This window comes from Phocoena phocoena, chromosome 19 (genome assembly GCF_963924675.1).
Source record: "Phocoena phocoena chromosome 19, mPhoPho1.1, whole genome shotgun sequence".
Lineage (NCBI taxonomy): Eukaryota > Metazoa > Chordata > Mammalia > Artiodactyla > Phocoenidae > Phocoena > Phocoena phocoena.
This window is the reverse complement of record NC_089237.1, coordinates 10,508,695-10,520,717: the sequence shown is the minus strand read 5'-3', so window position 1 is coordinate 10,520,717 and position 12,023 is coordinate 10,508,695.

The following is a 12,023-nucleotide window of genomic DNA, read 5'->3' as shown; positions in this document are numbered from 1 at the left end:
GGACGGGACCGGCAGTGCCAGGATTCGATCCCATAATCCTCACACTGTCCACTTTGTTCCGTAGCTTGGTGGGTGACCCTGGGTGGCGCCCTCGCCCTCCCTGGCTGCCCTCTTCCCGCTGTAAAAAGGGGCGGTTCCTGGATCCAGGAGTGGAGGCTGGGGTGCAGGCCTGGGCCTGGTGCTGGGCCGGGAAGCCACTGCTTGGTCCCACCTCCCTCCGGAGCAGTCCTGACACTGCCAGGGTGTGAATAAAGACTGGCAAAGCGCCGGGGAGGGTGTGCAGAGGTCAGCCGAGAGGGCTGTGCAGGCAGCCTTCTTGGGACTGGCTGTCAGGTGCAGCCAGGCCATTCTGCCTGGGCCCAGGCTGTTTCACTTACCCTGGAGCAGGGGGGCAGCGGGGAGTGAGGTGGGGCTGGAGACAGGGGACCCAGCCAGCCACGTGCTGGAGCTGAGAGCAGGGAATTTACTGAGGTCATGTTTTTACCCCAGTCCCCCTCCCCCTGAAGACCAGTCTAGGGGAGCTGGCAGAGGCTGCGATGGGAGGTCCCCTCCTGTGTCTTGACTGGTGGTCCAGACTGTGGCATCCACCCTACACTCCACAGCAAGATCCTTGCATGGGCAGGTTCTAAAAGACTCCAGGAATCCTGTGCCCACAAATATGGCGGAAGGCCTACGAAGTATCTAGTCTATGATGATTCATTCATCAAAGATTCATTCAGCAATGTTCAGTCATCTCAATACTGTTGTATTAAAATGCAAATTCCTCTGACAATATTCTGGACTTCAGAGTAGGTCTTGTCATTGTCAGATACTAAATGTGCCATCCCAAGCAGGTCAGTGACTATGACATTGAAAGGGCCCCTTTCTGGGGAAAGTGGATCACCTCTGACCTGGATAATGTACCCACCACCACCCAAATTTGTCTCTCTCCCCAGCGCCCGAGGTTGGTGGAAAAGGAAAGCATTCTCTGTAGGGCTGTTCCCGTGGTGACCTACGAGCTGTCCACTTGCCACGTGTCCTGGCTATGCTGGATGCTGGACATGGGGCATGTGGAGGGTGGTCAGGAACACTAACTGCACGGGCCAACTTGCTCTGTGAGGACAGGAAGGACACATGAGCCCACACTGTGTGTGCAGCAAGGGAGGTGGCAGCCGTGAATAGTTTGGGGAAGTGTGCCTTCACGGAGGAACCAGCACACACCTGTGCGTGATGATTGGGGGGTGGGGGGGTGTCTGTGTGTACACCACCCAAAGGCAGGCACTCAGCATACGGTGTGCACACGCATGGCAACATCTGGACAAACACCTTTCCAGTGTGCGTTGGTGACACACTAAGCACTCTGCAAGGGAAGGGACTTTCCAGGGACACAGAGCAGTGTCCAGCCAGAGAGCCAGGTAGTCCCTGCCCTGTGGCCAGAACTGGCCCCACTGCCTGATCTGCAGGAGGGAAGTTGACACAGAACCCCAAAGGACCCGGCTTTGAGCCCCCCAGAAGCCAACACTTTGGGGAGATCTGCAGTGGCTTTAGTGGTCCGCTCTCACTGAGAATATCTGGGGAACTGCCTTTTAGAATCAGTTGACAAGACACGTGAAAACCTCATTCCCATTACTTTGCAGCCTCCTTCAGGCTTTGTCTCAGTTTGGCTTGTGACTGTACAGAAGATTCTACTTCCAAGCTGGATTGCTCACTTTTCCCACCTGATCTGCTGTCTCCTCCTGAGAGTAACATCAGTGAATGAAGATTTCTTGCCAGAAAAGCCATCCCAGTAGCATTTGTTGGGTTTTGGAAGGGGAGCCCCCACCTGTCCCGAGCATAGGAGCACATGGCCCCTCACAAGCAAAGCCAGGCGTGCTGGCGAGGCGACGGCCCTGGTCGGTGTGTGGTCAGCCACCGTGTCCCTCTATGGACGGGTCCTGGCAGCATTGGGGGTAACTTTGTGAGCCTGGAGGGGGTCCCTGTTCTCTGGAGAAAGGTGAGTGACTGCACGCTCCTCCCGTGGGGTTACATGCTGAGTACAAAGACAGGAGGGCAACTCATTCCATCTCAGCCTTTATAATCCCACCTTTAGATCCTCCAGTGGGGGCGGTGGGTGGTCCTCCCAATGCAGAGGAATGTTGGAAACAACCGAACTACCCGACAAGGAGACGTGCTGTATCCTAGATCAGAAAGCCCAGCACCCATTTAATTCGGGGCTTCCAAAAAATAGACCTTCGTGTGATTCCATTTATGGAACGTCCAGAATAGGCACCTCTATAGAGACAGAAAGATTAGTGGTTATTGAGGGCTGGAGGCAGGGAGCGGAATGGGGAATGACAGCTAATGGGCATAGAGTTCTTTTGGGGTGATGAAAGTGTTCTGGAATTAGATTATGGTGATGGTTGCACAACTCTACATCGCTGAAACCACTGAATTTTACACTTTCAATGGGAGAATTTATGATACATTGATTGTATCTCAGTAAAGCTGTTAAATATTTTAAGTCTCATGGGGAAATGTTCCTGATGGTATTAACCAGCATGTACATGATTTCATCTTTATAAAAATAATATGCGCACAGGTGTAAGTAGTCAGAAGATGGGAAGGAAATACACTGAAAACACTAACAGGGTAAAGGGATCAGAGGAGGTTTTATTTTTCCTGCACAAACAGCCAGGGGGCAGGATCCATCTAGAGTTGGGGGTGACACCGAGGCCCCAGACTGGAGCCCCTGGACCAGCCCATCCCTGCCGGAGGCAGACCTCATGACTCACCTGCAGAGGCATCATGCATCAGGCAGCCAGGGGTCAGCTCCTCCCTGGGGAGGGAATGCTGCTGGGCCGGTGGGGCACCAGGTGAGGTGGGCAGGGCGGGCGTGGTGGGCAGGCTGACTTGTGAGTCCCACTCTGGCTGTGAGCTTCAACTGGTTCCCCTCAAGGTAAACAGGCAGGAGAGGTCAGGAAGGAGACGAGCAATAATTCTCCACGAGGCAGACAGTCTTGGCACCCCTACTTCATTCCCGAGCAGAGAGGTCACCCCTGGCGCCCAGGCCAGCCCCGATGGCATTGCCCAGCAGCAGAGCTGGCAGAGGTGCTCATGGCCCTCCAGGACGGTTCAGACAATGGGGCTAGTCTGGAAGGGAATCCACTAGGGGACCAATGTTAGGGTCCTGGCCTGACTCTTAATCCAGACTCCCAGCAAAAACCTCAGCCCCTGAACTCTCCGTTTTGAGCAGCTGTATCCCAGTGCTTTGCAAAGGAGCTGGCTCCATAAATAGTGGTGGACGAATGGATGGATGAATGAAGTGGGACAGCAGCCTGCATGTCACCTCCGGGTGGCGGGAGGGATACACGGCCTTGTAGGGGAAAATACCCAGGGAGCAGGGTCAGCACCATAGGCACTGCCTGAGTCACTTGGTTATTCCTGGCCGCCGAGGACATCTGAGGCGGGAGTGGGACTGAGCAAGGGGCCACCCGGGGGCTTGGTGAGGCTACAGTCAGGGAGTTCAGCCCTAGAGTAAGTGGAGCAGGGGTGTCTGAGGCCTGGGTGGGAGGTTTTCAGAAGACTGCTGGAGTGGGCCAGGGATCATGTCCAAATCAGGGCCTGAGTTCCAGTAACAGGGATGCATAAGCTAGCAGCTTGGTCTGCTCAGCACGGTGAGCCCTTCCTCAGGCTCCGACTGGCTCAGGGGATGGGGATGTGACCATGAATAAGGAGCCACAATTAGCCCTCCCTCTCACTCCCGCCATTCTGGCCTGGCTGGCACTCGGGGAAAAAGGGCAGCCTGACAGCACCTGCTGCCTCCAGAGCCCAGAGGAGCCCAGAAGATCACAGGTGCAGCCAGCTGCGGGTGCTGGCCCACAACAGGCCCAGCCGACGGAAAGCTCACAGTGTGGATGGGCCACGGGCTCACCGCAGCACAGAGAGGCTACAGGAAGTAGTGCAGACGTCAGAAACCAGGGTCCATGACCCAGCTCTGCCTTTTTCTAGCTGTGTGGCTTCAGGCAAGTTACCTCACCTCTCTGAGTCCTAGTCTCCTCCACTGTAAGATGAGGTTAAAAATACTGCGTCCCTGGGCTTCCCTGGTGGCATAGTGGTTGAGAATCTGCCTGCCAATGCAGGGGACACGGGTTCGAGCCCTGGTCTGGGAAGATCCCACATGCCGTGGAGCAACTAAGCCCGTGTGCCGCAACTACTGAGCCTGCGCTCTAGAGCCCGTGCTCCGCAGCAAGAGAAGCCACGCAGTGAGAGGCCCGCGCACCACAATGAAGAGTAGGCCCCGCTCGCCACAACTAGAGAAAAAAGCCCGTGTGCAGCAACAAAGACCCAACACAGCCTAAAATAAATAAATTCATTTACAAAAAAAAAGAATCCGCCTGCCGATACAGGGGGCATGGGTTCGAGCCATGGTCCGGGAAGATCCCACATGCCTGGAGCAACTAAGCCCGTGAGCCACAACTACTGAGCCTGTGCTCTGGAGCCACAAGCCACAACTACTGAACCCATGTGCCACAACTACGGAAGCCCGTGCGCCTAGAGCCCATGCTCTGCACACAACAAGAGAAGCCACCACAATGAGAAGCCCGCGCACCGCAACGAAGAGTAGCCCCCACTCGCCGGAACTAGAGAAAGCCCGCACACAGCAAAGAAGACCCAATGCAGCCAAAAATAAATATATTAAATAAATTTTTTTTAAAAAAAAGTGAGACTTTACTTCTAAAAAAAAAAAAAAATACTGAGTCCCAGAGTCCATGCAGGGCTCAAGGAGATAAACACTACATGCAAAGTGCTTGGGATGTAGTCTGTACTTAAAAAGTGGCGGCTGTTGTTATCCTATTATTCTTCTGTTATTAATAGAACTAATATTAATATCATTACTATTACTGTCCTGTCTTAATATCTCTAAGACTAGATCTGTCCCCAGGGCCCCCCCCAGCTGTTTGGTCTCCTCCCCCTTCCACACACCTAACCCTGATGTCCCCAGGGCCACCGCTCAGTTGTTTGGTCCCCTCCCCCTTCCACACACCTAACCCTGATGACTTAGGATATTTCAAGCTATTTCTCATGAATATGAAAGGTTTTGCCCCCAAATCTCTTCTGACTTCACAAAAGCTCCCAGGGCCCTCCGTGCTTCATCCTCAAACTGGTCCACTTGCTCTGTGACCATGGGTGCTCCCTCCCCAGTTTTGATGACCTCTGGCGTGGGCTTCACTAATGCCTGGGGCCTGGTGTCCTCTGCAGTCAGTAGGGACCCAGAGAAGGACTGGCATGGGAGGGGGTACTCTGGGCTCTGTCCCGGACCTCTCACACCATGGCAAGGCCCAGCCAGGCAGGAGGAGGCAGCGGGAGGGGGCTCAGGGAGAGGCCAAGGAAAGAGGAATCTCGGCCCTTCGAGGTCAGCCTGTCTATTTTTACATCCCTTCCCAAAAGGGGCCAGGACGGCAGGCCCGAGGCCATCACTCAGCACGAATGTAATCCCCAGGGAATCAGGTGTCTTTGGAAATGGGACCCAGGCTAGGGATGCTCAGAGGCCCTCAGTCCCCCAAGGGGGCCTGAACCGAGGGAGATTCTGGCCTCTGGAGTCAGACAGCCTGGCCTGAACTGAGAATGGGGCAGGGGCTCCACCTCTCCAGGACCCGGCATCCCTTCTGTGAAATGGGCGTCACGCCTCCCGGCCTGTGTTGAAGGGGTGGAGCTGCGGGAGAGCTTCTGAGTGGGATCTGCTGGGAAGCAGGCCGAGCAGGCCAATGGCTGCGGGCCTTCTGGAAAGGACTTGCCCTAGGGAAGGCCCTGTCCTCTGGGGAGGGCCCTCTGAGGCCATGGGTCAGGGGTCAGCACACTGATTTGCTCAGAACAGCGAAAGCCACAAGGCCTGACCAGTGAGGGTCAGGGAGCTTCAGGGAGCTGGGTGGAGATCGCCCGGACCCACCTTTGGGAATAAGGGGCTGACTTCCACAGACAGCCCGAGCTCTCAGCCCCCTGTGGGAGGTTCCCTCACTCAGTGGAAGAGAGGGCCTCAGCCAAGGGCACATCCTTCCCAGAGCAGCGGGCGTCCAATGACCAGAGAGGCCCTGCCTACTCCGCCCAGCTCTGACAGCCCTGAGCCCAGGTGAGTCTGCCTCAGGACTCCTCAAAGCTCCACCCTTTCCTGCTCCCTCCTCAGGTGAGATCCCCAGCTGCCACACCTGCTGACCCCAAGTGTCCCACTCAGAGTCTGCTCCCCAGGGAGCCCAGCCTGCAAATGAGCCACTCAGCCTTGCACTGCAGGCTGGGCAGCTGGGAGGTCCTGAGAAGACCCCACACAGATGCCTGCCTCGGGTTCCCAACAACAAATCCACCTCCAAGACTTCTGTAATGGGTTGAATTTGTCCCCCCAAAATTCTTGTCTACTCAGAACCTCAGAAGAGGAGGACACAGGGTCCTTGTAGGTGTCATTAGTTAAGGATCTCAAGATGACAGCCTCCTGGATTTGGGTTGGGCCCTAAACCTAATGACTTAGATGAAGAGGAGAGACACAGAGAGACACGCAGGGGAGGCTGAGGGAGACGGAGGCAGAGATTGGGGTGATACAGTGAAGAGCAAGGGAACACCGAGGGTTGCCACGCCCCCCAGAAGCCAGGGTTCTCCCTCAGGGCCTCCAGAAGGAACCAGCACTGTTGACTGTTAACGAGCAAATTTCTGTTGTAAGCCTCTCGGTTTGTGGTGGTTTGTTACAGCGACCATACGAAGCTAACACAATTTCAAAGGCAAAATGGTCTAAAGACACAGAGATGGCTATCTGCCCCGTACAAGCTGCCTTTTCCCCCAGGTGCTGTGGTGCTGTTTCATCCCGAAGGTACTTTGGCATCTCAGCAGAAGAGAAATGAGATGGGGTTTAAGTTACAGGAATAACTTCCTTGCCGCTGTTAAGGAGCGTTTGTTGGAGGGGAGCTGGCCTGGAAGAGGCGACCCAATTACAGGGTGACCCACCACCCTGTTTTGGCACTGAAAGTCCCGCACCCCAAGAAACCTCAGTCCTGGGCGAGGTGCACAGCCGGCCAGCCTGACGGCCCAGAGGCCTTTGCAGTCCATCAGGTAAGATAAGGAGGCCGGAGAGGAGGGAGCAGGTTCTGCTCCTTCAGGGGTGTTTGGGGAGAATTGGTGGGTCTGAGAGGCATGAGGACAGGAGAAGCCAAGGCTGAGGGGGCCCATTCTCGGGAAGACGTCATTTGGGACACATAGGCTGAAGTCCAGGTCAGCTGTCGGGGCTGGAACTGCCGTGCAGCCCTGCCTGACTGGCTAGGAGGCTGATGTTCGAAGCAGAAGTCGAGAGGCCAGGACACCGAGGGCCCTTGCTCCAACCACATGGGGAAACACCCTGGAGCCTTAAGAGTTGTGGGCGATGCTCGCAGGGGTGGTGAGAACCCTGAGACTGTGGGACCAGACGCCAGACACGGTGGGCAAGGCCAGCAGGTGCAGAGAGCAAAACCACAGCTTGTTCTCCCTGTTAAGTTGCACAGCAAGTGAGAGAAGGACTCAAAAGCAGCAGAGCAATACAAAGAGGAGAAAGGGTCACGTCACACAGAGAAACCTGGTAAGAATGACCTCAGCCCAGTGGTCAAGGTCGGCATCAGCAGTGATGGTCAGACGCCCTTGACGTGCCACGATGAGCGAGGACTTTCACCTCTGCAGTCTTCCTCCCCCAAACCCACTACCCAGTCCAGTCCCGAGAACAACTTCAGACTCATCCCAGTGGCGGGCATTCTGCAAGGTACCTGAGCAGCGTTCCCCCAAAGTGCCAAGGTCATCCAAACAAGGAAAGTTTGAGCAACTCACAGCCAAAAGGGGCCCGAGGAGACATGACCAATAATGTAACGTGGCTTCCTGGATGGGATCCTGGATAAGATAAAGGACATTAAGGAAAAATTAAGGAAATCTAAAGAAAGCACGGGCTTTAGCTTGTAATAATATGTCAATATTAGTTTGTTAATTGTGACAAATGTGCCATCCTTGCGAAAGGTATTAACAATAGGAGAAACCAGGGGTGGGGTGTATGGGAACTCTGCACTGTCTTTGAAACTTTTCCTGTAAGTCTAAAACCATTCTAACATTAAAAGTTTATTTTAAAAAAAGGAAAGGAGCAACATTCAAAGGGTACAGATAATCAGATTAAAAAAGAAGAAATACAAATGGGTGAATAAACATATGGAAAAATCCTCCATCTTTCTGATAATTAAATAAAAGTAAACACAGCAATGAGATATTTTTGCCTTATCCTATGGGCAAAGATGAAAACTCTGATTATACCAAATGTTGGTGGAGGAGTATTGAAAACAGGCATGTGTGGCTGAGGGTGAAGACATTGGTAATTTGTCCCAACCGTATATATACAGGGGGGAAAGATGGTAATTTGTTTGTGTCTTATAATATTCACATCTTCATACACTGTAAACCAGCAGTTCTACTTCTAGAAACTTAGCCTCCAGAAACATTGGAGTGAAAACATTTGCTCAAAGGCACAAAGATATTTGAAGCGGTATTGTTTGTAAGAGTGGAAACTGAGAAAAATGTGTATGAGTAGAATATTGATTAAATATATTTTGATACATTTAATGGAATTTTATGCATCCACTTTAAAGAATTATGTACATTTTTTACAGAATATATGAAGTGTATTCACATATAGAAAGTTCAAAGATAGATGATTAAATTATAAGGCAAGTTGTGAAACATTTACATGACTACACACACATACACAGGTGCCCATAGGCAAAAACAGGGTTGGTTTCATGGAGAACTACTTCTGCAGCCATGCAGGGCCCTGTGCTCGGAGGCACCTGTGCTTGGCTTAAGGGTCTTAATCATTTTATTTTGGGACTCGTGTTTTGTAAGTGAAGTCTTTGGGATGATGGAGTGTGCACAGAAGCAGATACTTGGATACACACCCCCTTGCATATGGCGTTGGCAATGGCCCACGAGCGTGGAGTTCTGTAGACCCTGCTCTGAGGGAGTTCAGTGAAACTGAGCATGAGAACAAGGCAAGTGCATTATGCCTACAACCGGGTAAGAGGGAACACCGATGGCTCTCAAAGGCCACGCCTTCTGTTCGAACCAGAACTTACTTTGAATACAGAAAGAATGCAATGCAGTTCTAAGAAATAGAATGACCAGGAAACCCTATCATATCCTTTCTGACCTGTGTTACTTCCTTGTATCAGCCAACCATTCACGCTGAAATGATGATGTGAAAGGCAAGGGGGAAATAGGGCACCCCGTTGCTCCTTTTCCTCCCAGTCCTTCCCTGCTCATCTGCGTCCCTGCGCCCCTTTTTCTCACCCATCACAGGGGACAGTACTGGTCAGGTGTAAAGCAGTCAGCTCTCGGGTGCGCAGAGCCCTGATGAACCACTATTCTGTTGGATTTTCTATCGGTCTTGGTCAAATGCAATAGTGCTGGATTCAGAGCCGGGCTCTGTGTCCTAGCCACCCTGGGGAGGGCATCACTTTCTTACAGAAGGCGGTGAGGAGAGAAGCAGCTCGGGCAGGGAGTGATGGGGCTGGCATCCACACAGGGCCTCGGAGAGCTTCCCTCCCACAGACCCTCCTTAGGAAGTGACTTGGATATTCTCAGCCCAGTGAAGGAGCGCCAAGGAATAACAGGGCTTCCTCCAGCAGGTACACAGGGAATCACCACACGACCCAGCAATTCCACTCGCAGGTATGTACCCAAAAGAACTGAATACAGGGACTTGAATGAATACTTGTATACACACGCTCATAGCAGCTTAACTCACGTCGCCAATAGGTGAAAACAACCCAACTGTCCATCAACAGCTGCATGGAGAAACAAAATGTGGTCCATCCACACAATGGAATAGTATTCAGGCTTAAAAAGGAAGTTCTGATCCAACCCGGATGGAACGCTGAAGACATGATGCTGAGTGAAGGAAGCCAGACGCAGAAGCCACATAGGGCGTAATTCTATTTCTATGGAACATCCAGAATGGGCAGAGCCCCTGGAGGCAAAAGTAGAGCAGTGGTTTCCAGAAGCTGGAAGAGCAGATGAATGGGGAGTAATGACTTGGTGGGGTCAGAGTTTCTTTCCGGGGTGAAAAAAGTTCTGGAACTAAATAGAGGGGATGATTGCACAACATTGTGAGTGAGAATAGCAGTGAATTGTAAACTTTAAGGCGATTCATTTTCTGTTATGTGAATTTCACCTCAATTTAGAAAAAAGGGGCAGTAGTGCTAACTAGCAGTAGGGCTGGTGGGTGGTGCTAGTAGTGTTGTAATAAACACTAGTAGTGCTAGTACTGTTAGCAGTGGCGGTAGTACTAGTAGTATTGGCAGTGTTAGTAGTATCGGTAGTACTAGTTAGTAGTAGGAATAGTGGGGCCTGGACTCCTTGGTTCCATCCCAGGTGAGGCACGAAGGGAGATCATTCCCAGGAAGCCGGCTGAGCAGCGGCGCCCACCGGCAACCCTCCAGACTAGAGCAGGGGCAAGGACTCCAGAGGGTCTTCTCACGTAATAGAGGCATTTCAGAGACTTTATCTATTATTGACAGGTTGGAAGAACCCCAGAATGAGATAGAGGCAGGCAGTGCCAGCAAAAGGGAAGACAGAGCCCCAAGGAGAACACCAAAGCCGTAATCGCTATCTGCTGCTCGGCTGTGCACTGAAGTTTCACACACAGTCATAATGATATACCTGTTACTGATCTTGCACTTTTAGCACCAACCTGTAAAGAAAGCATCGACCATAAGTGGTTACAGAGTAGATGACCGACGTCAGCAGCCTTGGCAATGCCCAAGAAGCAGAGCTGTGGAGGGATGTGTGCAGGGAGGGGAGTCCCGAAGGGCAGGGCAGGAATTCTAATATCCTCAACCTTCCCAGAGGGAAGTCGAGACATGCTGGGACAGTGTCATCTGTGGCTCCAGAAATGGGGCGGGACAAAGTGACATGGGTAACAGGTGAGCTAAAAGCAGTGGTCCACCTATATTGGAAAAACTGGGTGGAACTGGGTTTAATCCTCAACCATCACAGCAGGCAGCCAACAGAATGTCTCAACATGAACTAAGAGATAAGATGTAAGTGGTGATTTATTCCGGTTCCATGGCCTTAAGTAGCATCTTTGTACATCAACTCCTAATTTGTACCAAAATACCGTCCCAACTCCAGTCAACCACATCCACCAATAAAGCTGACATTCCTACTAGGCCAACGAGGAAGCAACCCAAACTCAACACATCCAAAACTGAACACTCAGTCTTTCCCATACCTGCTTCACCTACAAGCTTCTCCATCTTGACTTTGTCAATGCCATTCTGCCAGTTGGTCAGGTAAATAAAGCTTGGAGTATCCTTGACTCCCTTTCTTTCACTCCCCATCCATCAACAAGCCCTGTAGTCTTTGCCTTCAGCATGGACCCAGAACTTGGCCACTTCTCACTCCCCTCCATTGTCCATGACTGCCTGCATCCTGCCTTGAATACTGACCAGTCTCCTGGCCCAGGGGTCCCCAGCCCCTGGGCCACGGACCCGTACCGGTCTGTGGGCCTGTTAGGAACCAGGCTGCACAGAAGGAGGTGAGCAGTGGGCCAGCGAGTGAAGCTTCATCTGCTGTTCCCCATCACTCCCCATACCTCACATTAGTGCCTGAGCTATCGTCACCCCCCAACCCCTGTCCGTGGAAAAATTGTCTTCCATGAAACCAGTCCCTGGTGTCAAAAATGTTGGGGACCGCTGTCCTAGCCAGTCTTCCTGCTTCTGTCCTTACCTGCCCCAGAGCTTATCCTCAATGGAGAAGCCAGAGCACTCCTCTGAAAACCCAGATCAGCTCATGCTCAGAATCCAGCAATAGCTCTTTTAACTCAGGGGGAAAAAAAAAAAGGCTGAAGTCCTTACAATTGCCTACAAGGCCTAAGTGCTGGAGCACCCCTCCCCATCCTCTCTCTCTGACCTCATCTCTGACCCTCTCCCCCAGCCCCTGCTCCAGCTCACCTACCTCCTTGCTGATCCTTGAACACACCATGTACACTTCCACCTCAGGGCTTTTGCACTGGCTGATTC